The 27,706-nt window shown below is 41.2% G+C and overlaps 1 protein-coding gene and 1 long non-coding RNA gene across 3 annotated transcripts in view; one reads left to right on the top strand and one right to left on the bottom strand.

Moving 5' to 3' along the window:
• SYT16 (synaptotagmin 16) overlaps positions 1 to 27,706 on the top strand; it is a 212,661-nt gene that overhangs the window by 56,754 nt on the left and 128,201 nt on the right. The window lies entirely within an intron of this gene.
• LOC135321313 (uncharacterized) lies at positions 616 to 23,665 on the bottom strand. The gene is made up of 3 exons (XR_010380992.1): positions 23,508 to 23,665; positions 2,861 to 2,946; positions 616 to 733 (listed from the first exon to the last, which is right to left on the bottom strand). It is a non-coding gene; the product is annotated as an uncharacterized LOC135321313 (long non-coding RNA).

Consider the following 27,706-nt stretch of genomic DNA (forward strand, 5'->3'; position numbering starts at 1 on the left):
ACCACTAGACAGGGAGCTCCTGAGTGTAGGAATCTTGCCTGGTTTGCTGCTGTACCCCCAAAGCCTTAGTGCCCAGCCTCTGTACTTGCTCCCCAAATACTTGTTGAAAGGACGAGGAAATGAACGAATGAATGATGGCCTCTGGGAACACCATTTGCCACCACAGAAGCCTGAGGACTTCCTTACAGTTCTTTACTGGTTTTCTTTTTGAACGTGTGTGAGTGTTTACATATACATAAGACATACATATTTTTATTTGTGAATTAGGCGTATGTTTTATTTCCCAGCTCACCATGAGGGATGATTGTTTTTGATGAGGTTGTGAAGTAGATATCTGTATTAATTCCATCACTGGAAAAACTTTCTCCCGTGTGCTGGAGTCTAGTGTGTCTGTACTTTGTTGGTTGATCTTTCTACGGGCAGAAATCTCCAGGCCTCTGGAAACACTGCAGAATTTGTTTGAAGGTTGCTTCTGCTTGGAAGACTTCTGTATTAAAGCATAGACTATTAATTCTCTCCCTGCTGACATCAGTGCATCACTGATACAGTCTTTGCCAAAGATGATCTCATGAATCTGAGGACAAAGGAAATGGTACAACTTGAATTCAACCCAAATCTTGTAGCACTCTTGTGTTCCTTGATACGAGCCTTGTCTGTCTGTCAGGGTGAATGATGGGGGCTTTGATTCTTGGCTGTTGTGTGTTGTTCAAGTCATTTTCCTCAAGACTAGTTGCTATCAAAAAGAAAAGTTGATATTAAACTTAAATATTAAAGATGGCTTGCATTCTATTTTGAAACCATTTCATACATTCAATTCCATGTTTAAGTCAAAATAACTTTAAGCTTTTTGTTGAAATTTACCTTCAAGCATATTTTTTGGTGGGGAGGAAAAATTTAGATTTATTTCCATCGTTGTTCAGGAAATACCTGTTAATTTTTGCATGAAAACTGAGTGAGAAACATAACTCATTGGAAGGCTGCTTCTATATTCTACCTGTGTGGAAGAAATAAATTTCCAATCCACAACTGCCTTGTATACCGAATACTGTGTGTGTGTGTGTGTACTTTTGGTCATTTTCCTCCATATAAAGCTTGTATTAGATATTCAGAGGGGTTTGTGATCCCAGAAGTTAAGGTCACAGTCCTAGAGTGGTCCACCCTTGCACGGATGTCTACTGTACTGCTTTCAGAATATTCATTTCCCTCTTCTGGTAACTGTATCTGATGTCTTTGACTATACTTAGTACATAATATGGGAGGCCTGTGGCCTAGCTCTAACTGACTTAATTACACTAGGGTATCCATCCTCTGGATGTCCATGACCTTAGTGGTCCAATTGGAGCCAGTTTCAAGTTCTGTTTTATTTTGTTTTTTGAGATATTGAGGAAGGAAGCAATATTCTACTGGACTTGGAGCTACAAAGATAGAAGCCTGGAAGTGCTGCTGCCACCTGAAGGGGAGCCCCACTCAACCTGACGGTGAATGAAGCCCACACAATTGATAGCAGAGCCAAGGGGTCAGGAACTACTTCCTGACACTGTCTAATCATGTCTGATTTTAAGTTATGTGAAACAACCTGTTCTTTTGCTTAAAGCTACTTGAGTTTTTTTTTGGGGGGGGGGGTCACTTGCAAAGAAGAGTCAGGACTACTACGTGACAAGGCTTCCCTAATTATAAATAAACATAGAACTATAAATTATAAGCAATAATAAAGTAGGGAACTTTTTAGTCTTAGTAACTGAAGCTTTGGCACTGAGGGATTGTCAGACTAATATGTATCACCAGTCATTATGTCATTACTGACAAAGGTCGAGTTTGCTGTTTTGCTGCAAACACACTTTTGTCTCTGAATTAGCCAGTGGCATGCTGGTAAGACAGGTCTGGGAGATTGGAGTAGTCAATCAGGTGGGGAAGATACAGCAGCTACCCAGAACAACCCTGGGAGTAGGAACCATTTACTGCAGAAAGGCTGACCTAAAGGTAGCTAGCTGATGGTGATGTCCAAGAACCCCTGGATGAAAAGAGGATGAAGAGGGGGGAACACAGAAGATGGGGGGGTCCAAGGAAAAATAAAAAATCAGGTGTCTAGTCATAAGAGGATGGAGCAGATAAATTATGGTATATTCTTATATGAAATACCTAGTAGCCTTCAAGAATTGTATTTTAAATGTTTATTTATATTTATGGAAAGATTCATAATATATTGCCTGGCAAGAAAAGCATGACATTTTAGAAGAGTATGGTTCCTTTTTTCCCCTAATATATGAATATGTATAAATATTAATAAAACATTCTTAAAAATACCTCTGAGAATGCAAAAAGATTATCTCTGGGGGTAGGATTAGAATGATTTACCTTTTTAAAAATTTTGCTTGTTTGTGTTCTAATTTTTCTATAATGAATATGAATTACTGGCATAAAAAGCAGAAGCAAAAGGTAGCTCCCAAGAGAGAAAATTATTAGTATTGCAGGCAGGCAGACAAGGCATTTCTTGGTGTCAGAGAAATGTAGAGGAGGGAATCAAGACTTATAAAAACGTTTTTCTAACTTTTGGAAGTAATAAAAGACCAAACTCAACATATGAGGAATAATCATAAAAGAAAAGGCAGATCGTGGGGTGCAGTTTTAAAGGATCAGCATCACAAAGGGTGACCACGATTTTAACCTTCCCTTGGCAGTAGTTTATAATTCAGCTTTTTAGGTAGGTTTTTCTTCAATGGGGATGTATCTTAGTGTTGCTGAAATAAATGTGTTCCATTGTCCCATAAAGAGACCTCTTTGTCCATCTGATAGAAGTGTGTTGATAATCACAGAGCAGGTAAACCGCAGATGCTCAGAAAAACACCACTTTCTTTCCTACCTTGTTCCCATTTTCTAAGACAGACCTTCATCCTTTCTCCTCTGTTCTAATGCAACAGCCTCCTAGTTGTGTTTTCTGATTCCAATCTTAAAAAAAAAAAAAAAAAGTTACAGGTGTACAACATAGTGACTCACATTTTTAAAGGTTGCACTCCATTGAAAGTTATTATAAAATACTGGCTATATTCCCTGTGCTGTACAATGTATCCTTGTAGCTTATTTATTTTATACATAATAGTTAACACCTCTTAATCTCTCACCCCTATCTTGCCCCTCCCTTCCTTCCCTCTCCCCACTGGTAACCACTAGTTTGTCATCTGTATCTGTGAGTCTTTCTTTTTTGTTACATTTACTACTTTGTTGTATTTTTTAGATTCCATGTATAAATGATACCATATAGTATTTGTCTTTCTCTGCCTGACTTATTTCACTTAGGATAATACCCTCAAAGTCCATCCATGTTGTTGCAAATGGCAACATTTCATTCTTTTTTATGTCTGAGTAGTATTCCATTGCATGCATATACACACACACACACACACACACTATATCTTCTTTATCCATTCTTCTGTTGATGTACACTTAGGTTGCTTCCATATTTTAGCAATTGTAAATAAAACTGCTATGAACATTGGGGTGCATGTATCTTTTCAAATTAGTGATTTTTTTCCCAATATATATCCAGGAGTGGAATTACTGGGTCATATGGTAGTTCCATTTTAGTTTTCTGAGAAACCTCCATACTGTTTTCCACAGTGGTTGCACCAATTTATATTCCTACCAACAGTGTATGAGGGTTTCCTTTTCTCCACACCCTTGCCAACATTTGTTTTTTGTGTTCTTTTTGATGATAAACATTCTGACAGGTATGAGATGATATTGTGGTTTTAATTTGAATTTCTCTGATTAGTGATGTTGAGCATCTTTTCATGTTCCTGTTGGCAATCTTCATGTCTTTTGTGGAAAAATGTCTATTCAGTTCTTCTGCCCATGTTTTAATTGAGTTGGTTTTATTTATTTTTTTTTTTTGATGTTGAGTTGAATGATCTGTTTATATATTTTGGCTATTAACTCCTTATCTGTAATATCATTTGCAAATATTTTCTTGCATTCAACAGGTTGTCTTTTTGTTTCATAGATTTTTTTTAAATTGAAGTACAGTCAGTTACAGCATGTCAGTCTTTAGCGTACAGCACAATGTCTCAGTCATGCATATACATGTATTCATTTTCATATTTTTTCCATTAAAGGTTATTACAAGATATTGAACATAGTTCCCTGTGCTATACAAAAGAAACTTTAAAAAATCTATTTTATATATAGTGGTTAACATTTGTAAATCTCAAACTCCCAGATTTATCCCTTGTGATCCACTTTTCCCAGTAGCCATAAAATTGTTTACTAAGTCTGCAAGTCTGTTTCTGTTTTGTAGATGGGTGATGAGTTCATAGTGTCCTTTCTTTCTTTCCTTTTTTTTTTTTTTTAGATTCCACATATGAGTGATATCATATGGTATTTTTCTTTCTCTTTCTGGCTTACTTCACTTAGAATTATGATTTCTAGGTCAATCCATGTTGCTGCAAATGACATTATTTTATTCTTTTTTATGGCAGAGTAGTATTCCATTGTATGAATATACCACCACTTCTTGATCCAGTCATCTGTTGATGGACATTTAGGTTGGTTCCATGTCTTGGCTATTGTATATAGTGCTGCTATCATAGATTTTTTTTATGTGCAAAAGCTTTTAAGTTTAATTAGGTCCCATTAGTTTATTTTTGCTTTTATTTCCCTTGCTTTAGGGGACAGAGCCAAAAAATATTGCTATGTTTTATGTCAGAGAGTGTTATGCCTGTGTTTTTTCCTAGGAGTTTTATGGTTCTGGTCTTACATTTAGGTCTTTAATCTATTCTGAGTTTTTGTATATGGTGTTAGAGAATGTTCTAATTTCATTTTTTTTTTTTTTTTTTACATGTAGCTGTCTGGTTTTTCAGCTCCGCTTATAGAAGAAACTGTCTTTTCACCATTGTATATTCTTTCCTCCTTTAGTATAGATTACACTTGATCTTAGCCAAAAGGCTGAGGAAGCGATCCTTTAGTATAGATTAATTGACCATAAGAGCATGGGTTTATTTCCGGGCTCTCTATGCTATTCCATTGATCTTTGTTTCTGTTTTTGTGCCAGTACCATACCATTTTGGTTACTGTAGCTTTGTAGTGTAGTCTGAAGTTGGGGGCATGTGATTCCTCCAGCTCTGTTCTTCTTTTTTCAAGATTGTTTTGGTGATTTGGGGTTGTTTGTGTTTACATACAAATTTTAAAATTATTCTACTTTTGTGGAAAATGGCCTTGGTATTTTGATAAGGATTGCATTGAATCTGTAGATTCCTTTGGGTAGTGTGGTCATTTTAACAATATTAATTCTTCCAGTCCATGAATATGGTATATCTTTCCATCTGTTTGTGCTTTCTTTAATTTCTCGCATCAGTGTCTTATAGGTTTTGGAGTGCAGGTCTTTTACCTCTTTATGTAGGATTATTCCTAGGTATTTTATTCTTTTTGATGTGATGGTAAGTGGGATTGTTTCCTTAATTTCACTTTCTGATAGTTCATTGTTAGTGTATAGAAATGCAACAGATTTCTGTTTGTTAATTTTGTATCCTCCAACTTTACTGAATTCATTGATGTAGTTTTCTGGTGGCATCTTTAGGATTTTCTATGAATAGTATCATGTCATCTGCAAACAGTGACAGTTTTACTTCTTTCCAATTTGGATCCCTTTTATTTATTTTTTTTCTTGTCTTCTCTGGTTCCATTCTTTTTACTTCTTAAGGACATTGTATTAGTTTCTTCTCACTGCTGTAAGAAATTACAACAAACTTGCTGGCTTTAACATACACAGATATGTTATCAATAGTCTGAAAACATGTCTCCCTGAGTTTCTTTCTGGAGGCTCCAGGGGAGAAATCTGTTGCCTTTTACAGCCTTTGGAGGCAGCCCACATTCCTTGGCTCATGGATCTCTTCCTTCATCATCCAGACAACAAAAAATGGTTGAGTTCTTCTCATGCTACCATTTTCCTGATTCTCTCTTCTGTTTTGCTCTTCCATTTCTAAGGCCCTTGTGATTACATTAGATCCATCTGGATAATCTAGAATAGTCTGTTTTCAGGTCACTTATTTAGCAACTTTAATTCCACCTGCAACCTTGATGCCCCTTTGCCATGCACACAGGCTCCAGGGATTAGGACAGAGACATCTTTGAGGGGGCATTATTCTGCCTCCCATAGACATCATCCATATAGCTACCAGAATTAGCTGTCTAGTGTACACACCTGGCTAGAACTCTATCCTGATTAAAACCCCTCTGAGCCTTTTAATTGTCATTATATACAAGGTTTATTACCCTCTGGCTTTATTTTTATCTCAGTCTTCATCTCCCCCTTGCCTGTCAGTTTATGCTCAGGTGGTACTAAACTTATCATCATTTCTCCCCGTACCTTGTATGCGCGCGCGTGCACGTGTGCGCGCACACACACAAACACACGCACATTGCTGTTTCACAACCCTGTGTGTTTGCTGATGCTGGTTCCTTTGCTTTTTATTCATCTAGTTCCCATTCATCTGTCTTCCTCCTACTTTACTTTGCTGGCTCCTCTTCATCTCCTGATTTCTAAAAGTTTGAGCTGTTCACTACTTGTTCATAACCTTCATCTCTGTCCTCCGTCTCTCGTCTTAGATGATCTCATCCATTCTCATGACTTCAAGCACCTGGTGATTCTCAAATTTATACCTCCAGCACCAGATCTGTCCCTTGACTTGCATATACAGCTGGCTACCAAACACCTTTACTTGGGGGTCCTATATGCACTGTAGACATTTGATGTTTAAGTTAGATTTCCTCTTGATTCTACATCACCCCAAATTGTTGAATTCATTCACTTATTTGTTGAATGAATGTCCATTACTCTGTTCAGCAATACAACCAGGTAACTTATGGATTGATGACTACAGATGCCAGAAAAACTTGGAAAAGTTTTCATCTTCAGGACCTCCTCACAAAGTCGATACTATTCTTATTTCCATTTTACAGATGAAGAAATTGAAGCCCAGAAAGTTTACGACATCTGCCTCATTCACAGAGCAGGGAGTGGTGGAGCTGGGATTTGAACTTTTACAGTCTGACTGCAGATTTCCTGCTCTCAGCTATTAGGTTAGACAGCTAACCAGTCTCAGACTTGTTTCTAGTAAACTCCTCTCAAACCTCCAGGCTGACTTAGGAGCACTTCCTCTGGGTTCCCTCAGCCCTCTGTGCTGACTTCCAGCTTGGTAGTTCACATGTGGTATTTAAATCTGTGTTTTTCTCCTGTCTCCCTCTGGAGAACATACACGGACTTACTCATTTTTGTTCCCTCAGCATCCAGCACAGAGCCTGGCACCATAAGCGTTGTACACCTTGTTGTTGGACCAAATGCTTCTGGTTTGCTTCATTCTCATTGCATAACTCATGTTCCTGTACCAGTGGGCTCTCTCAGAATCTTCTGCTCAAGGTGTCACTCTGCCCTTTGTTCAGGCCCAGTGTCATCACTCTTTATTGCCAAGGTCACTAGCAACGTCCTTATTCTGACAGCACCTGAAATTCTCCTCTGAGAAGCCATCCATCCGTAACTAGTCATAAGAAGCAAAGGGACCATTTTCCTAGTTCCATACTCGCTAACAGGAAACTTCTGTGTTTCTGCTTTGTTCATAACCTCTGCTCTGTAGGCAGTGTCAATATTTAATTTCTTGTCTGTCCTATTTATATATTCATTCTCGGTTCTCTCCTTAGCTGTCTGTGTTCCATATTGAGTAGTGTCACCTTAGGTTGTGAGCTGCTTCTCTGAGCCCTGGTAGCTTTGTTGATTAGAGTAAGGAGCTCAGAGCCATAAAAGAAGCATTTTGCTTGGCCTCTTCTGTTTTAACATTATCTGTCTAACCTAAACCAGCTACTCTGCAAGTTATTAGCCACATGGGGACCGAGCAAGAGAGAGACACCAGTCTCTCACCTATGGGGCGACAACCTCAAAGCACATGTCCTGTTGGAAGTGAGATGAAAGAGTCAGTAGAGTGGTTATGAGAAAGGACTTTGGAAGATGGAGGCCTGATTTCAAGTCCTAGCTTCAATAAAATACTAGCTGCTTTACCCAAAGCAGATACTTCAATGAGTTTTTTTCCCTTGGCTTTAAAGTTGGCCAAGGGTTCTTAACATTCAAAGTGAGAATATTTAGCACATATTTAATAGTCATACACAGTTTCAAAAGAAGGAGCATGCCCAGGGCCCTACCTAGTGCCATGTGTAGAGAAGTAAAGAAATGCTTCATAAATTCTTACTGGTGGTGACAAAACTAATGTTAGAAAAAAGTGGACTAATTATTTATATTCTGTTCTTTCTACTCATTCTGGCATGCTGGTAGAGAATGGCCCTTGTGAATTTTTAATTATGTAGAAAGTTATTAGGATAACAAGGGAATATTCCAACTAGTTGGGCCACAAATTGTGGGAACTATGGTACCAAACTCATTCATAGGCACATAGGCAATGTATCAAGAAACTCAAACCACTGTCTTATTACCTTTCTCTTTCTAAATAATGCCATGTGGCTTGAATTGCACTGATCTTTGTGGTAAGTTGTATTGATTTCCACTGCTCTGGTTGATGGCACAGAGTCAAGCAACCACTCCAGGGATCCAAAACCTCTCTTCCCCAAATCTCTTACTTCTGGACCTTACCACTAGATGACAGTTCCTTTATGTGTTTTGGCTAATGAGTGAGGGTAACACTTTGAGTTAATTTTGCAGTTTTCTCCTTCTAGGCATTCTAGTAAGATCGAGAGGAAATTTATTTATAGCTTCTGAACACCCTAATGCAATTATTGGGATGCAGTACAGTTAAATGCCTGTGCCAAACAAATGGAAAAGAATGTTCAGTTGAAGCATTTAACTGTCACAACTTAATTATCTAGTATTTGGTATGTTTTCTAAAGTTCTTGAAAATCAAGCTGTCACTTCTTTATAAAGATTCAAAATTAACACATTAATAGGAATTTGACCTTCCTTGAAAACCATGTTGACAAAAATGATTATAAGACTACATTCTTCATTAAGACTACAATTAATACATTTTGGAACTGCTATCGGTCTTTTTGTTTGTAGAAATGAATAATTTCTCTTAAAAGTTAAATCTCACTCAAGCAAAGTTAATCCTTACACAGTGCTGTCTGTCCACACTGTATAGGATAGATGGGAAGGGCAGGAAGACACTGAAGTTATTTTGACACAAAAATTGAGATGGTGATTCTTGCATATTATCCAGTTCCTTCAAACGATTTTTTCTTTTTGATGACCTCAGTTATACCTGTCACGGCGCTAGGGCCGTGGAGAGATAGAAAAGAGGAATATATACTGAAGACAGAGGGTAGAGGGTGGGGTCATTTGGGTGAAGCTTATCTACTGAGATGATGAAACCAAAGCACCATGGGACTCCTAATAATTTGTGGGTCTTTGAGAATATTCAAGGGCATTTTGAGACCTTTAAGCCAAGGTAATGCCTGGGTCGCACCACATATGGAATATTTACCCATGATATGTAAGGCTTAGAGTTGTCATTTGGATGAAATTCTAGAGCAAGACTTGCAAACATTGCAATTTAACCTAAGAGTGAAAATGTTAGTGGGAGCAGTAGCGGCAATTTGGTTATGCATTTGGTGTTGCCTTTTTAGTATTTCCATTCTCGTATAAAATCACATGCTTGAATTAAATCTTGGTCTGGGTGTTAAGCCTCAAAATGCTTTATAAGAAACTTCCACAACAATCTAGTTAGCGCCATTGTCTGTGTTTTGCACCAGAATGTGTTGCTTACTTCTCACGCTGCCATGCTTTCTTTCATGTGTGTGATTCTCATGCTTATGAGGGTCTGAGCAGATAGTCTTCAGTTGCTTACTGTGTAAAATGGTGATGATAAGATCTACCTAATAGAAGTATTATATGGATTAAAAAAGCTTGCTGTCTCCTAAATTTAGCTTCAAGTGACAGTGCCTTAAACAGGTTAGAAGTTCATTTCCCTTTCGCCTAAGCAAGGTCCACAGATGGTTGAGTTTGGGGCCATTGTGTTGGCTTCTCCATCATCAGGGATTCAAGTTTCTTCTGTCCTACTGCATCACCATCCTCAATGCAACTTCAAAGTTGCCCATAATACTTGCACTTCGTCTCCTTGGCCAGTCCACTCTTAATCACGTGGCCTCATCTGCTTGTTGGGGGTGCTGAGAAACGCCATCCTTATTCTGGGACAGCCAGTTGCCTGACTAATAATTGGTGGTTCTACTCCTAAGGGAGAAGGAGAGAATAGATGCTGGGGGCAGCTAGCCATAGGTCTGATCTCAGATGTTCAATTGCTTATTCCCATCCCGTCCTCTTCTCTTTTCCCTCCTTTCAGCTTTTTATACCTGGAATGAGTCTTCATGTTTAGACTGGAAAGGGTTAAGACCGAGAAGAGTGCTTTTTGGCAGTAAGGGAGGAATTCCTGTGGCCAGTTTCAGCTGATTGGTAGTTGTGGAAGAAAATCTTGGCATAGATTAGTATCAAATCATGTGTTGTGCAAAGAATGTTCTCTGTGGACACAAACTGATGTATTAGCATTTGCATTTAAGTACCTAATTATATTCTCAGCACTGAAACATGTGGAAAACAAACACTTTCCAAAATTACTTCAGAAACTATTTAGCACTGCATAGACCCGTTGTAATTAATAGACGAAAAAGAAGGGATTCTTCTCCAGGATATTTGAGTGTGTAATTATAGTTTTCCTGTGCACATATGTTTTGTGTTCTGTTCTTAGGGAAATTTCAAGGTTAGGCTTATGGCTTCCTTTCTTGGTTTTGCTTTATTTTCTTCTAACGTCCTATGATGCAATGATTATGTTCCCTTCTCTTTACTTGAAGTGAATGAGTCAGAATGTCTCACCTTGAAGATAAAGAAGAATTATCTGAAAGCTCTGTTAGGCTTACACAAGAATTGGTGTTTTATCCTCTGTTCTTGTGGGCCTTTTACAATAACGGAAAATCATGGGAAAAGTCGGACATTCTATGACCAGAGTCATGGTTCAGAGTCTGTAAGGCCACTGTGGAAACTCTGTGGGTGCAGGGACTTTTTCTGCCTCAATCCTGACTGTATTTCTAGAATGTGCTTGGTACGAGGTAGGCTGTCAATACAAATATATTGTCTAAATGAGCCATTCAAACAATTGAATTGCCAATGGTAGTGGGTGATGTGACTTAGCAGCCCATGGATAAAAGATACAGGGGTTTTCATCTTCTAGAACTTAATAGGAGTCAAGTTGTGACTTTCAAAAAATTAATGACACATTTAATGCTGGAAGGAATTTGCTGATTTTGGGGGGTAGAGTGAGGTTAAGAACTAAAGTAGAGTATGTGCTCTGCCTGGTTGAATCTCACAGGAAGCACAGGATTTAGTTCTCAGTACCGCCCCTGTGAAGGACATTGATACACAGGCATCAGAGTACAACTTAATTATGAATCTCATATTGAGGTGGACTTCACAGTCTATTCCAGTTCTCCTCCCGATTCTTGGATCCTCTCAGCAACACCCCTGATAAGTGAGAGGCCAACCTCTGTACGTTCCCACAGTGATGGGCAACTCAGTTCAGTTTGAGAACACCCCTCCATTTTCCAGAACATTCTTCCTTCATGCTTTGGGAAAAGGTGAGTGTGACCAGGAGAATAAATGAGTGTAAAAACAATGTCTAATCAGGGCCAACTTTAAGGAGAGCACCTTCTACTCTTTTGAAGCTCTGTCATGTGAAAGAGCAGTTGTTTTTCAGGTGAGCTTAGTGGGAGAACTGGACTGAGGCATTGGCCAGATACCACTGCAGAAGTAGAAGTTCTTAACCTGGAGTTTGAGGACCCCCAGAGGTGGGTTTGGGGGTGGATTTTAAGGAAACATCAGTACATTCTATGAATGTATTTACAAGACTTTGTGCTTTTTTTTGTTTTTACCTCTGGGAGAGAATTCAAAGCTTTCATCAGTTTCAAAGGAAGTTCTTAGTCCCAGAGATATGAAAGTCTTCTATAACTCTGGGTTTCCATGCTTTAAAAAAAAAAAAAAGTGTGCACAAAAATAAAATACCAGTTCTCTTGCTGTCCATAGGGGAAGTAGACTAATTAGACATTCTATTATGATTTTTCAGCTGTAACTATATGACTCCTCTTGTATGGAGCAGGAGTATTTAAAAATCTGTTACAACTCAGCAGCAATGGTCCTTCATGCCATATAACTGCACATTTTTAGTTTTCAAAGAGTAACAGCTTAGCTATTGCCTCTGGCTTCACAGTTTTACCTGTGACCTTCCGTGACCCTCCAGATTTTAAATTTCATGAACTGTGGCTTCACTTTAGCTTGAAGCTCTGTAGAGCTATGCAATGAGGAGGTAAGTGATCAATGCTTGGGTAATACTGTATTTTTATCCCAGGTTACAATATTTATGGGAGACGATGCATTTTGTCTCTGTTAGAATCCCAGCTGTGATCTTGTACTTGCTTTTTATCATAGGGGTTGTGTAGGCACAAATAAGAGAAACAAAGCACTTTTATGATTAACCAAAATATTTACAACCAGAGTCTGAGTTTAGCCAGGGTAGAAAATTACATCTGTTCCCCAAAGGGAATAATTACTTACAGTTTGATAGCAAATGAATAACAATTTGTAGCAAATTTAGCAGGAAGATAATTTTGCCCATAAAAAGAGAGCTAATAATGCCGCTGAACAGGTGGTTATATATTCACAAAAAAATGGAATTATTAAGGCAGAAGTTTCTGGGAGCTATCATGGTGACTCAGACCAGTTTCACTGCCTCCTCTTGAGCAAACATTCCTTTGGTGGTTCTCACAGTTAAGTAAGCAACTAGCTTTCCTTTACCCGTTTTAGATGGGAACTGTGATCTTACATAGTTGGACTGCATTTTATTAACTCTAGGGAGGGTATAAAAAGTCATTGTGACCCGGAGTTAAGAGAAAAATTAAGAACTAGAATTTCAAGAGGAAGGGGAAGTGGAGGTGCTTTTTCAGGCAGTATTTAGGTAGCCACGAAGCAATTATTGAGTCAACTTTCTCAAGGAAATACCATGGTTTAGTTGGCTTTGCAGTTGTGAACATCCCACAGAGTCAGGTAAGTCAGTTTTGAACAATTCTTGGGCTCAAGTGGGTACTCTCAGGGAAGGGGGCAGTTTTTGAAAATAGTATCTAGAACCACAAGGGGTGCAAATTTGGTATTTAATCTATTAAAACTTTGTGTCATTTTAAATTAATCTGAGCATCTGTAGTGCTGGGATTTTAAATCCCGTACGGATCTGTGTCATATGAGTTCATCTGACCATGACCAGAAACGGAGGGAGGTTGAGTCGGAGGTGGACAGAAGTTGGAGGTGGTGCAGGTGCCTGGAAAGGAGGAGAGGGGTGCCGACCATAGGTGGGATGGAACTGCTTAGCTTTTTCCTCCCGTCACCAGAGATAAGAGTGGGCATTTAGGGCCCTCAGGGAAGTAAGTGTAGAAAGCTGTTCACTGAGTAGCAATTGCCAGGAAAAAAAGGACGTAACTGAAGTTTGCTCTCTTCTGCTTGTGTCAGTTTTTAAACTAGTTTTGACCTTGGCACAGAGCTTCGACCTGAGGGAGCCGGTGTACAGCTTCTCCTCTGTTTGCCTAAATACCTAGCTGGGAGGGGTTGTATCTGAGCATCTGTAGTCGTCAACAATCCCACGGCAACATGGTCTGGCGTTTGGGGACCTCTGATTCCTTTATGTCCAGTGAGAAGTGCAGTCTTCTGGGGACTGTCAGTAGCAGGTGATGGGAATTACATTTTGTCCTCATTCACAAAGCTTTTCTTTTGCTGTAAGATTAGCTGATGTCTGTAGATACTAGCTACTCCCCTTTTCAAAGGCACACGGGAGGCATCTGGTTATTTTTTAATAACCTGAGTTAAAAACTGAGCCTAACTTCCTTCAGGGGCTAGAGCATAGTACACAGCTTGTTATCAGGAACATGAGAATGATGATAAGAACATAAACAAGGATAAAAGCACATCCCAAAGCACCGGCTTTTGCGGGAAGAAAGGTGATTTAGTAGACAGACGTAAGCCTGACACTTCCTGTGCACACAGTCATTAGTGACAAACCTGTGAACAAGAGGGGAAGTTCGCTTTGTACCATGGAGCAAGCACGTTGCTAAATGTCTATGAAAAGTCCTCATGCTAAACACGTTTTTGCTACTTTGCCTCTTTAGCATTGGCTTAGTTCTGCTTTCCTATCCATTGTGAGACCCAAAGGAACAGTGATCCAGGGGCTTCTGGAAAGAGACTTCTGGTTGTTATTTATGTAGTCCATTCTTCCAGTAATGCTCAGTGCAGCTCTGAAAGAACAGATGGAACAGAGTCTGTGAAGTTCGCTAAACAAACCTGCTCATTAACCTCTCAGGTCTGGCCAAAACCCTTCTGGAGCCACTGGAAGTTTGAGTGGTGGGCATGAAATGAAGAAAGAAATGATCAATTCTAGGCATTTATGATTTCATAGAGAGATGGACAGGAGCAGAGAAAGGGTGTATGTTACATGTAGGGAAGAATTCGTACTAGGCAGGTGAGGAAGAGAGATTCAGAAAGGGCCCTGTGATATACATCTGGAGAAAACTCTAATTCGAAAAGATACATGCACCTCAGTGCTCATAGCAGCACTGTTTACAATAGGCAAGACATGGAAGCAACCTAAATGTCCATTGACAGATGATTGGATAAAGATGTGGCACACGCACACATGCGCGCGCATGCACATGCACTGTGGAATACTACTCAGCCATAAAAAAGAATGAAATAATGCTATTTGCAGCAACATGGATGGACCTAGAGATTATCATCCTAAATGAAGTTAAGTCAGACAGAAAGACATATCATATGATGTCACTTATATGTGGAATCTAAAAAAAAGGACACAAATGAACTTGTTTACAAAACAAACAGACTCATAGACATAGAAAACAAACTTATGGTTACCAAAGGAGAAAGGTGGGGGAGGGATAAATTAGGAGTTTAGGATTAACAGGTATGAGCTATTATATATAAAATAGATAAACAAGGTCCTACTGTATACTGAATACAGGGAACTACATTCAATATCTTCTAATCTATAATGAGAAAGAATATACGTCTAACTGAATCACTCTGCTGTAGAAACTAACACTACATTGTAAATCAGCTCTGCTTCCTCCGGTGAGGAGCAGTAGCCTGGGAGTTGGGCTTAGCATCCTGGGTCTGACTCTGTCACTGGTAAAGTGGCCTTGAGGAAATCACTAACTTTCTTTGTTCCTCAGTGGCCTCATATTGAAGAGGAAGTTAAATTCACTAGAGTATCTCTTAGGACCCTTCTGGATCTCACTGTTACCTTCATCCCTCTTTCTGAACTTTAAATGTTTCAGGGGAAAATATTTGCTTCAGCAGTAATTGGACCAAACCAAAATTGATACAATCAATAATACTTTTTTCTTTTGCCTTTGGTCCCTGAATTTATAGTTGAAGGCATGTCTCACATATCCTAGGTTTATGTGACTGTTTCATTGCTAGAGCAGTTGTATCCTTGGAGAAGATGTGTTGTGAGAAGCTCGAATGTGACTTCGGGTGATCAAATAGGTTTTCTTATTTTTCTCCATAAGTGCTTCTGAAAAGTACCCCAGCAAAGGAATTCCCGAAATTAGCTTGAAGAGGAACTGAAAACTTCTGCTTACATATGTGTTTAAGTGTTGTTCAGTTGCTTTTTTTAACTGCAAAAGTAGTTAAGACTACTGGAAATACACTGTAGCCTGTATATAACACAGCTTGTCAGATTGAATCATATATAAGACAGTTATGTGGTACAGTTAACACAGAGAAGTACTTTAGAAATTCTGGAAACATAAAACACTTTTTTTTTTCCTGTGGCTTTAATTGAGCAGGGAAGGGGCCAGCTTGGTTAATCCACCTTGAGAGTAATCCTTCCTGTTCCTTGTAGCGCTCACATCTTATCTATGGCTTTTCCGCCTATGGATGCCGAGTACAAAATGAGGATACCTGTAAAGAAAGGCTTTTCTGTTCTTTCCATGTGACTCAAGACAGCTTGGTCTGCTCATCTCTTCTGCTTCCCCCAGGAGCTCTATGCCTCTGTCTCCCACTTTTTCTCCAGTCCACACCTCCCTGCAGATCTCCTGCTCACACAGCCAAATGGTATAGGACATGTCTACCCAGATGTCCCATGGGTGCCTCAAGTTCTACATGTATACCATGTTATTATCCTTCTCCCCAAGCTGGTTCCTTGTCCGTGTGAGTGGTACCACCTGGCACCTAGCTCCAACTTACTGCCCACATCTGATCAGCCAGTAATTCCTAGAGGTCTCCACCTAATGCCTGATGGAACTGCCTTCTTCCCCTATCCCCATTGCTGCTATTCTTCAGGCTCTCCTTTGCATCACTGTCATGCTTTGCTAACTGGTTCTAGTAGGCAGAATGATGGCCCCCAAAGATGTTCATATCCTAATCCTCAGAAGGTGTGGATATGTTGGGTTACATGACAGAGGGTAATTAAGGTTGCAGATGGATTAAGGTGGTTTATCAATGAAATGCCCTTACAACAGGGAGAGGAGCCTGGATTATCCAGGTGGGACCAATACAGTCATCAGAGTCCATGCAAGTGGAGGAGGTAAGCAGAAATGGAGGTCAGAGGTGATGAGAGAAGGGCTCTGCCAGCTGTTGCTGCTTTGACATGGTGGAAGGGGCCAGGAAGCCAGGAATTTGAGCTGCTTCTAGAAGAAGGAAAAGGCAAGGCAATGGATTCTTCACTAAAACCTCCAGAAAGGAATGCAGCCCTGCTGATACCTTGATTTTACTCCATTGAGACCCATTTCGATCTTTGAAAGTACAGAACTATAAGGTAATACAGTGTTGTTTTAAGCCACTAAGCTTCTGATAACTTGTTGCAGCAGCAATAAAAAAGTAGTGCACTGGCCTTTCTACCTCTGGTGTGCTGCCATCCCGAGCCACATGCGGACCTGTTCTTTGTCCTTAAAACCTTTCAGTCAGTCCCCCACCACACTGTCTGTCTTTTTTGACTCAACACCTCAATGCTTTATACACAGGAGCCACTGAATAAATTTGGAAAGAATAAAGAAGACAGCCCATTTTCCAGCATCTTGTCCGATTAATGGCTTTTAATTTGAGGAGATACATTAAAAGTCGGTTGGTTACGTTATATTTTATATATCACTTTCTGGAAACAGGATGAAGTCCAAATATACTCTGTCCCTTCTTCTCCTTCCTCTTCTTCTTCCTTCTATTGTTTAAAAGTTACATAATAGCATTTTATGGTAGCCAATTTAATAACTGAAAAAAACCCACAGTGAAGCCACTCAGAGATGACCGTTGTTGTTATTTTGATGTGTAGCTTCTTAGTTACTTATTGTTAAAATACTAGTGATCAAAATAATATATGGAAGATACTTCTTTTAAAATTATATAGATATATAAAATGTATAAGTATAAAACTTTTTACTTAGGAAGGTGTGAGCATATATATATTTCTATAGCTTTTTTTGTGGTGGGGGGAGGTAATTAGATTTACTTATGTATTTATTTTTGATGGAGGTACTGGGAATCAAACCTAGGACTTCATGCATGTTAGGCATGCACTCTACCACTGAACTATACCCTCTCCCACCATAGCTTTTTTTAAACTGAAGTATAGTTGGTTACAATATGCCAGTTTCTGGTTGTACAGCACAGTGTCCTAGTCGTGCATATACATACATATATTTGTTTTCATATTCTTTTTCATTAAAGGTTATTACAAGATATTGAATGTAGTTCCCTGTGCTATACAGAAGAAACTTGTTTTTTTTAATCTATTTTTTTATATAGTAGCTAACATTTGCAAATCTCAAATTCCCAAATATATCTCTTCCTACCCCCTTTCCCTGGTAACCATAAGATTGTTTACTATGTCTGTGAGTCTATTTCTGTTTTGTAGATGAGTTCATAGTGTCCTTTTCTACACCCCCCCTTTTTTTTTGAAGATTCCACATATGAGTGATATCATATGGTATTTTTCTTTCTCTTTCTGGCTTACTTCACTTAGAATGATGATCTCCAGCTCCATGTTGCTGCAAATGGCATTATTTTATTCTTTTTTATGGCAGAATAGTATTCTATTGTATAAATATACCACAACTTCTTTATCCAGTCATCTGTCGATGGACATTTAGGTTGCTTCCATGTCTTGGCTATTGTAAATAGTGCTGCTTCTATAGTCCTTTTAACGGCTGCACAGAATTCCTGTGGGTGGCTATACTAAAATTTTATTTTGAATTCCTTTCTCACATTATTAAACTTTTATATTGTTTCCAATTTTTCTTTATTATGAAGAACACTGCAGTTAGTATCTTTGCAGCATCTTTGTGCGTGTCTCTGGTTACTTCCTTAGGATACATTTTTTAAGTGTAAAAGCTGGGTCATAGACTCTGGAATTTTTGTGGTGTTTGGTATGTATCACCAAACTGCCCTCCAGGAATACTGTGCCAGTTTGCACTCCCGTCAGCATTGTCCTTTCATCAAGTTGACCTTCATGCTCTTGCCATCTTCTGAATACATGGGAGGACTACAGAGTGTGACATCAAAGGTGACGAGAGGGTAATTTTACATGGAAAGTGGGCACCGCTTTAATGGGTTGAACACAGACAGCACCATGGTCAGCAACCAGCACACCCAGCTCCTTTGTAACTGAGATAGCCTCCTATTGTCCCTCCAAAGGATTGGTATCATTACCATTCAGAAAAGTCTGTGGCTTAGCCTCCTCCTTCACACCAGCAAATATCAGAAACAATCATAGAATCGTAGCCCTCTCCAGTTTTCTGTTGGCTTCTAATTTCTGGGAAGAGTCTGTAAAGGAAATTTGGTATGGGGGCACCCAGATAGACTCTCTTATCTCCTTGGTCTCCCTCTACCTCCATCTTTACTCCAGACCTTGTTTACTCATATAGTTGAGCTACTCAAGCCTCATGTAGATAGGTGCTGCATGTTATGTAGTGTAGAAGCCTCCCTGGGTGATGGGGTGAGTCCCATAAATGTCTCCTGAGCTGACCAGCCTGACACCTCTGCTCACGCAATGCTAACTGCTAAAGCCTCCTGCTAGACTTCCAAGTCCAGGTCAGCTTTGACATGGTTGGTAGTTAGCCTTGGCTGTGGCTGTTTTAGAAACATTGATCTGGCATGTCCAGAAGCATTAATAAAATGTCAGGGTTATTAGTTACATTGTCTCTTTTTGGTGGAATAGTCTTTCCCCTGTGAGTTTAAGAAAGCCAGGCTAGTTGCCATAGCAACACAAAAGCTTTCAGGCACTTGTTTGTTTGTTATATTCCTTTGTCGGTGTATGGAGTGGTCTGTGGAGCCTCTTGAAAGAAGACGTGCTGCTTAGTGTTTGACAGTTAAATCACGGTGCTGCCTGTCAAAGATGAGAGCTGGGAGGAGGTGAAGGGCAGCTGCAAAGCTCTTTGCTCATTGCCTGCTTTCACAAAGGTGCTGGCTTTGGAGAGGAAGTCCCTGAATCTGGAGCAAGAGCTTTCACTCAGTGTCTCTAAAATGACAAAGGAAAACTGTTGAGAGTTGGAACCACCACCCTTGTCTTTTTCATCCTGTTTCCCCACCCCTCTGCTGCCATCCCTCCATGTGGGAACAGATCGTGCGGTTGTGTTGTTTTCTCTTGAAAGTCTGAGGGTGCCGGAGTTGTTCTGGTCAATCCGTGGGCTTGGAAACAAAACAGGTTGTGGGAAAAACAAAGTTAGCCTTTTCAGGGTGGACGGTACCACCTTTACCTTTCTGGCGTGTGCCCTGAGGAGAGTGTGTATTGGGAATGCAGTCCTCCCCAGCAAAAGCAGGGGGTTGTGTGCAGGGGCCAGCGTGGTCCTCTGACCCTGGGTGCCTTGTGCCTCTTTGGTTCTGATGGGCTTGTGTGGATAGTGAGGCTTGGGTTATCTGACATGTCTAGGATTGCCTAAAACAATCCTAAAAAATACAACTTAAAAAGTAGAAAAAAATTATAAATTTTTTTAAAATAGAAAAAAATTTCCTTAACTAGGGGTAAGGAAAAAATAAATTTTGATATACAAATACAAAATATGGAGAAACTTTAAAATTCAATTTAAATTGCTAAAAACTATATTATATAATTATATATTACATATTATACAGATTATGTAATTATTATAAAAGATTGTTTCACTCCCCTACACTCCCAGTCAACATTTTGGTACAAATTTTATATGTGTGTATGTGTACAGACACATGTATATGCATGTATATACGTGTATGTTCATATATGCGGGCATGTATACATAAACACATGCGTATCTGTACATATATATGTGCATTGCTATTGCTTTTGTAGAAACAGGGAATTTTGCTGGATATACTTTTCCTGCCTAAACTTTTCATTCAACAATGTATCATGAGCTATTTTCCTGCCTGTAACTAATGATCATATACTCTTTTAAAATCCGATAAGGATAGAATGGTTAGATTCAACCCGTCCTTCAAGGCTTGACATTTAGGTTGTGTTTTGGTTTCTGTTTTTTTTTTTTTTAAACAATCCTGGGTTTACATTCTCATGCACCTATATAGAAATGGCTTAAAGAAAGCATCCAGTGTATCAGCAAGTGCCTGTTAAATGTTAGTCATCTGAATTTTCTTTTTTTGAGTTGGTAATCATCCTGAGAAAAACTCTCTGAGAATGTAAAGTGCTTTATGGACGTTGAAATCCTAATGTTGCCATGTTAGCTGTAGAACTGAGGCGTGGTTCCGCAAAGGAAGCTTCAGGAAGACATGATACAGTTTGGGATTACACTGGTGGGTGACATGTGCTGTTGGAGGCATTTTAATGCCTCCAACAACAAGGAGATGACCAAGTTCTTTTACTGTATGGAGACTTCATTGTGATGACCTTAGAGCATGTGATGCAGCATTGTGGATAGAGGCTGGCCTGAGGCCGAGGCCAGCTCAGTTCTCTTGATTCTGCCACTAACTAGCTCATAGAACCTTGCAACAAGTCCCTGGGTTCCTTATCTGCACGGTGATAGAACTGTTCTAGTTTACCTCTGAGATTCCTTTCAGATCTAGAACTCAGTGGTTTGAAGCTGACTCCACTCTGTTTAATTCATTTGTAGTAACCTGTGGAGCAAAGACTGTGGACTTTTAATATACCTGCAAGAGTTTAAAACTCTTTATGGCCTGGGCAAATTACAGCAATTTTATTGTAATGGACTCGATACTGTTTAGAGAAAGGATATTTTTGCTTGCAGTGTCCGTTTCCTCTTCCCTCCCAGTTTTGCCTGAGGGAGCCACCATTCCTCATTGCGGGCAGTTTGGGTTGTACTGTCAATCAGGCGGCTCTGCCCCTCCAGCCAGGAGGACTGCATGTCCTTTCAGCAGAGACTCAGGGCCCTGCGTTAATCAAAGCTGATTCATGATGACAGTGGCTCCCATTCATTCCCCATCCAGGTGCCCGAACTGTCCTCATTTTGGCTCTTTTCTAGTCTCACTTGTTCTTTTTCTCTGATCTCCAAACTCTGCATATCTTTTCATCAAATTTGGGTTTTACTTCTGAGCTAGAATTGGATTCTGCCATCTGCTACAGAAAAACCCTAACTCTCATTGCGGGGCTGGCCTGGTCCTGGCTCTCTAGCTGACCAGGGCTTTGTGACCAGCAGGCACATCACTCCATCGCTCTAAGCCTGTGTGTCCTGATCTATATCAGTGGGGTTATCCCACTGTGCCCCCAAGGGAACCTCCTGGTTCAACAAAATTACCATCTTCCACTTGTTGTCCCGAGACAGAGTGGTACTTGTCCACTTCTATGCCTCTGAGCCTGTAATCCAACCCCCCCCCCCCTCCAAGAATGCCTGTGGAGTCCAGTGCTACTCTGGGTCCCCTCTGACATGACTGTTTCCCCACCAACTCAAAAGCTGAACCTACAGCATTTCTGCACCACTTAGCTGGTAAACGGTTAGTACTTGGCAAGCTTGGCAAATTTTTATAGCTGGTTTTTCTGCATTGTGAAGACCTTGAAGGTGAACATCTAATATTCCTTTACCCTGCCCCACCCTCAGTCTCTTACAGTGTCTGCTATGGTATTTGGCAACAGAAACATTGACTGAACACCAGGGAAGTGGGGGGGGGGGGATACATGAAGAGAGAGCCTCTGGCAGCCTCTGCCCTGTTTCAGCATCTCATTTCTTTAAAGTTTCCTTATCCTCAGATAATTGAAAATTTAAATTAAACTTACATTCTCAGTGTGTGTGACCTCTTCCTTTAAACCTTCCTCTTTGAAACATTGTATGTGTGTGTTTGTGTGTGAGTGTGTGCGCACGCCCGTGTGCAGGCAGGGTGCAGGAGAGGCATCAGAGAAAAGTTGGAGTGGGTGTTCCTCCCTGGACCAAAGCTCCTTGAAAGCAAGATACGTGTGTGTCATGTTTACCTATCTGCTTCCTGTGTGAAGGGGTCTTCCTTCGATATATGTTGGATGGAGGCAGGATGAATGAATGGATGCTAAGCCTGACCACAGTCATCTAACTCTCTGGGATGTCACACTGTCACAGCAGGGAGATGGTCCCATTCTTCTTCTCTCCTTCAGCTCTCTGACCCAGCACACCCCAAAGTCACATCATATCTTGGAAGTCTTGTACCTAATATGGACCTTCATTTCTGCCATAGAATGACGGTAACAACACTTGTGCTCTCATTGGAAACTGTTCCAAATACTCCCTGTGTCTGCGTGGAAAGGAGAGTGAGGGCTCCCTGCCCATCTGAAGTAGCTGTGGCCAGGAGAGTTACCTTGGCTGGCTCTGAGGTCATCAGAGATTTGTTGGCAAATGCTTCAGTGATTTTAACCAAAAGGGCAGAGAGGTGGAGCACAGGTAGGAGTTGACAACTGTAAATAAAGCTTAAAAGCTAAGTTAAGTCTTAAGCTCTTATGTCTCTTATGTTCAAGGGACTTCCCTTTATGATGGGCAAGATAAGAAAGCTAGTCTTCTATAAAGCACAGGATCACCTTGACTTTTCTGGAACTTATACTAAATCACTTAACTCTGTTAAATAAGCAGAGAAAAAATTTCATACTTCTAGGTATGGTTGCTGTTAACACTGTGCATGCTCTGGCGATTAGGAATAATCACCAGCTTTAAAAATCATGATGGAATTCTATTTCAAAGCAAAATCAGTTTAAAGCAGATGGCAACTTTGAAGCTCCTGCAAATGGAATCACAGAGATCTCACCACCCACTGGGAAGTCCCTTCCTAACCACCGCTGGGGTGGGTGATAACAGCGTTCCTGACGCAGTCCTTTCTGCTGGCTTTGTTGTCTGTAAGACAAGTCCTCGGTTACACTGGACAGCTGCTGAGGAGGCTTTTTTAGTTACTCTAAATAAACCAATGAGAACAATTTGTTCAGATTTAGCAAAACAAAGATGCGCAGGTACACCTTGTGACATCCGGTAAAATGCTGCTATTTAAAAACAACAACCCTGAAAGCAGGCTGAATACTTACAAGGAAGGGAACGTGCCTGGCCCAGCAGCCCCAGGGTGATGGAAAGATTCCCGGGAACATGACCTCCTCCCGGAGCTGAGGGTGCGCTGTGCTCCTTCCACATCCTGTGCCACTGTCCTCTGTCTTCAGGACAGCTGAGCCCACAGCTGGAAAAGCAGACGTGCAAAGGAGCAGGAGAGAGGCGGGGCAAGGTCGGGGAGGGGGGAAAATGAGAAGTGAGGAGAGAGAAGGAAGAGGGAGAAGATGGAGGAGGTGCAGCAATGTCAGTATTTCCTAAAGTGCAGGGTCTCTTGTGAATTCCAGGGCAACAGGGCAGGACCCACCTGTCTCATGCCTGGTCAAGATGCCTAGAATTTCTTTGACACTGCTGCTGGAAACTCAGTAAATGCATTATTTGCCTTGTGGAGCTGGGAGTCAGTCACCTTCACTCGATAGTACAATGCTCCGTCCCACCCATCCCCCACAGCCAGAACAAATTTAGAATGATCTACTCTCAACTTTTATAGTTACCAATGCTCTTCTCTTTGCTGGGAAATTGTGGCAGAAAATAGTGACTCCTTATGCATTACTATGGAAACCCTAAGACTTCCTCTAGAAACCATCAAAAAAGGCAACACATAACCCTACTCTAACTTTCAATCACGATTCTCTCCAAGGAAGAAAACTGAAAATTAGATGGATTCATTCCGAGTTCCCTTTTCCAATCAAACAGATGGGATTTAGATAAGCTCTTAAAGCAAATTGTGATTCATATAATAATACGTAAACTTATCTCAAATCTCAGAGGATTTTTCTAAAGAAGATTCTGATAATTAAAACGTTCCCATACAACTCAAATTCCATTAAAGCAGTATAGTTCAATCAAGGCTCTCTCGGCTTGAGTATCTCCAAGCCCTGGCCAAAGGGCCAGAGTATTTGTACTCTTTGCTCAGTTTGTTAAAACCCTGATGATGATGATGAAAAGTGTAATACTAAAACCCCTGATGACAATGATTTTCCTATGTCCTTGTTGAATGGTTTTGAGAAGTCATTCAAAAGAATTCGTATTTAGAAAGCACCTAGTATGTGCCTGCTGCAGTGCAAAGAAAGATCAAGAACAAACTAAACACAATTATTATCGGAAACATCCTTCTAAGTCTGTTGATTTAAAGTGCATGGGTGACTCATCCAGAAGGAAGGTTCTAAATTCACAGGCCAACCACTTTTCCCGTGAAACGTGATGTTGGGGAGAAACTAGCGTTCATCGTGCTCTAAGCGTGTGCTTAGTTCCTTGCAAACAACTTTGCTAGGCTGGTTTTATTACTTTCCTTGGGAAGATTGCTGGAGGTTGGACCCCCTCATAGCCTTATGAGACAAGTAAAGGAGTTTGGGCTTTTTCTTACAGCTGGTGAGAAACCATTAATACTAGTTGAGGGAGAGTGACGTGGTAAAAACAGTACTCGGTGAAGATGAACTTGGTGTAATGCTAGAGAGGATGAATTTGGGGGCCTGAGAGCATAGAAACAGAGAATCTGCAGAGGCTTTGTGGTAGTTCATCATGGATACAAAAAGGACATGAACCGATGGGCTGTGGTGTTTGGAAACTTAGCTGCAGAAGTCTGGGGGACTTGAATCGCTCTGTCCCCACAAGTATGTAATCCCCTCTAAGAACCGATTGTCAGTCTCTTTTAGGGTCAGGAAACGCACATGTTTATTCAGTGGGATGCCTAAGAATTCTCTGATCTACACTTGTAGTTCAGGGAGGGCACCTGAATTAATCTGTTCGGGCTACCATAACAAGTACCATGAACGGGGAGGCTTAAACGACAGAATTGTATTTTCTGACCATTCTGGAGGCTGGAAGTCTCAGATCCACGTGTCTGCGGGGTTGCTTTCATTCTGAGGCTTCTCTTCGTGGCTTCTAGATGGCTGTGTTCTCCTCATATCTTCACATGGTCTTTGTGCAGACACGTGCCTGTGTCTGTTTCCTCCACCTGTAAAGGCACCAGTCCTACTGGATGGGGGCCCAGCCAGAAGACCTCATCTCCAAATATGGCCACATTCTGAGGAACTGGGGTTAGGACTTCAACATGTGAATTTATGGGGGTGGGGTCTGTAACAGAACCCAAGGAGGAAGAAGAGGAGAGTCAGCAGGAGGACATGGGTCAGGCATTGCCCCGACCCCTTGTCCCAGACCCTTGCTCTGTACCCTTGTGGTGAAATGGGCCATCCCCAAAGAGAGGAGGGCCCTGAGCTAGCTGTCTGTCACTCTTCTAGGACAATGTAGGCTGATGTCATCTTGGGGGCTTTTCAACTCCCAATTTTAGGATTAGAAATTTTTCTCCTTTTTTTTTTCCTTTGAACTTCTCTGCTCGGTTCTTACCATATTTATTGCCGTCGTCTGTCTATGTGCATGCTAATTTTTATCATGATGGGAGGGAATCTCTGAAAGTGAACAGAATATGTAGAACAAACAGATGACAGCTGGCAGCTACACAGGCTTCATTTTTGTCCTCCTTACAGGGTCGGCACTTGTTTTTCTTACCTCTTTTACCTCAGCCTCAGAGGCAGCACCCTCTTTGTTTCTCAGGTTCTCTGTGTCCAACAGCTGGCTCAGACTGAGGCCCCAGGTCCTCAGGTCCTCACTTTTAAATTCTCGTTCCACTCTGGACTTCGGGCTCAAACCGCTTTCCTTACAGTCACCTGAACCCCTAATGACAGCACCTGTTGCATCCTAGCCTGAAAAGAAAAAGCAAACCCTGACGAGGCAGGACAGCAGAGTGATTCAAACAGGGGACTCCAGGTGTCCTGCCTGTCAAATCCTGCCTCAGCCACTTACTACCCTGCAACTTTGGATAAGTCACTCTCCAGACCTCGAGATTTTTCTCATCGGTTAAAGATGAGAGGACTAATGTGAGACTTAAATGAGTATAAAATGCCTAACACAGAGTAAATGCCACGTAAGCTTAAAATGAGAATCGTTTGTTTTCCACTTACCTTTGTTCTGAGTAGCTTCCCTGGAGATTCAGATCTTGCTTGGCTCCTTGTGCGTTTCCGCCCTACCAGGCTGCCCTTCTGTACCCCATGCAGGGGTGGGCAGGCTTTCCTGGAATCCTTCTCTGACCAGCTGTGCATATATCCAACCAATAACCAGAAGGAGCTGACAAGGTCTGTGAGTTATGCTGGCCTTGGGGGCCATTCTACTGGGACATCCACAAAGGCTCTGCTGGAGCCTTGCTTGCCCCTCCAGCCAGTGCCTGGAGAACAGTTCCCTGTTCAGCCACCATGGGCCCTCGAAGTTTCCGCAGGAAGGCGGGGCTGCCCAGGCCTTGGCAGACGTTTGCTCTTTGCTCTTGCTGAAGTACCTCCTTTTTGGAGCCAGGAGCCTGTTATGATGCAAGGGGAAGTTTGGGATGGTCTGTCACCCTGGGGAGGGTCAGTACTTGTTATCTTGGTTGGGATGTACGGGATGCAGGCATCCCTGTTGGTTTTGAAGGTTAGGTTCCCCACCTCTGTCTTAGGCTGGCCACTGCTGGGGACTTTATAAGTCACTAACTGGCCCCCTGGTGGCCCCTAGTGAGATGCTCCATTGTCACAGGACCTCCAAGAGTCTGGGATTCATAGCTTCACCATTAGGGCACTGACTCATAAGTAAAGTAGTAACTCAGGTCTACACCAAGATTAGTCTTTGCCTTGGGGAAGGAGTGACAGGTTTCATTATTATTTTTCAATATTTGAAATCTCCATTCTTAACCCTCCACTTCTTCCCTGCGGTCTGGGATTCTTCTTGCTATCCTTAGTGACTTTGTGAGAACTCTTGACCCTTCTCTCTTTCTCCAGGACGCTCCGTCCTCCATGAGGCAGAGCCTCTTGCGCAGCCCCCCTCACTGTGTGCCCTCTGGCCCCAGCCTGCTGTTTCCCCTGGCCTAGTCAGACACAAGCCCCCTCTTGTTCTCTCAGCTCTGGAGCTCCCTTCAGAGCCCCCTCCCCAGTCTCCAGCCTTCCCCTAGATGGACGGGCCCGTCACCCAGGCTGCAAATGCGCCTCTTCCCCAACAGCAATTACGCATCATTCTGCCTCAGTGAAGTGTAGGGGAGGCGCTTAATCTTTAGTTTGTGGACAAATTAAATGATTTATCCTAAAGACAAGTCAGCAAGCATTTCAGAAAGCATATGGAGCCAGATGAAATTCACGCAAGGGAGGAAGAGGTTCTTTGCCTC

The sequence above is a fragment of the Camelus dromedarius genome, chromosome 5 (genome assembly GCF_036321535.1).
Source record: "Camelus dromedarius isolate mCamDro1 chromosome 5, mCamDro1.pat, whole genome shotgun sequence".
NCBI classification, from domain to species: domain Eukaryota; kingdom Metazoa; phylum Chordata; class Mammalia; order Artiodactyla; family Camelidae; genus Camelus; species Camelus dromedarius.